Genomic DNA, 1171 nt, shown 5'->3' with positions numbered 1-1171 from the left:
GGCCCCTCTACAGGAGGGAGACCAAATGTAGATTGAGTGACTGCTTTGTGGAACACTGCCATTCTTTCAATATGCTGGTTTGGCCACATCTGGAGTATTGTGCCCAGTTCTGGTCGCCTCATTACAGGAAAGATGTGGAAGTGTTGGAAAACGTGTAGAGGAGATCTACCAAGATGTTGCCTAGAATGGAGGATAGGTCTTATGAGGAAAGGTTGAAAGGGCTAGGGCTTTTCTACTTAGAACGACGAAGGATGAGAGATGACTTGATAGAGGTATACAAAATGATCAGAGGTAGTGATAGAGTAGACAGCCAGAAACTTTTTTCTAGGGTGGAGTAGCTGTTACGAGGGGGCATTGTTTTAAAGTAAGTGGAGGTAGATATAGGGGAGACATCAGAGGTAGGTTTTTTACTCAGAGAGTGGTCAGGGCGTGGAATGCATTACTGGACAGGGTAGTGGAGTTAGCCTCCTTAGGGGCATTTAATCAGCTGCTAGGTAGGCATATAGATGTTAGTATAAGGTAGGGGTGGAGGTTAGCTAGATCTTAGGTTTAGGGTAAAGGTTTGGCACAACAGCGCGGGCTGAAGGACCTGTACTGTGCTGCACTGTTCTATGTTCTATGTTCTATATGCATGACCCTGAGTCAGTGGGGGCCTGTCATTTTTAATTCTCTACCTTGCTGTCACATCGACATCTCTGTCCTTGGCCTGCTGACTATTATATTTGATTTTCAATTCAGGTTTCAGGAAGAGGACTTGGTTTTACAATTAGGTACTTCACAGAGGTCTGGACTCAGCCACAGGCTGAACAATACTGAAATAAAGAATGAGGTTTGGCAAATGAGTTGGAGGGCTTTAAAAGGCTTTAGGAAAATACATTTAGTTGACCCAGAGATTCATAGAGATCAACTGAATACTCACTGGAGAAGACTGGTTTAGAAGCAATTGCTGGAGCAGAGTGTACAGGGACCTAAAAAGATAATCAGCATCTTTCAATTCCAGCAAAATTTCAAAAGTGCAGTGATCTCGGATTGGCCCTGCTGCCATAAGCACAACGCCTTACTAACAATGTGGGATTCAAGTCCACATAAATAAAACTTACTTTGATCTGAAAGGAATTTAGCAACACTTTCTTTTGGCATAATTTTACTAATGCCAAGCAAGCCTGTAAAA

This window comes from Stegostoma tigrinum, chromosome 1, assembly GCF_030684315.1.
Source record: "Stegostoma tigrinum isolate sSteTig4 chromosome 1, sSteTig4.hap1, whole genome shotgun sequence".
Taxonomy (NCBI): Eukaryota; Metazoa; Chordata; class Chondrichthyes; order Orectolobiformes; family Stegostomatidae; genus Stegostoma; species Stegostoma tigrinum.
The sequence above is the reverse complement of the archived record's forward strand: the minus strand, read 5'-3'. Positions refer to the sequence as shown.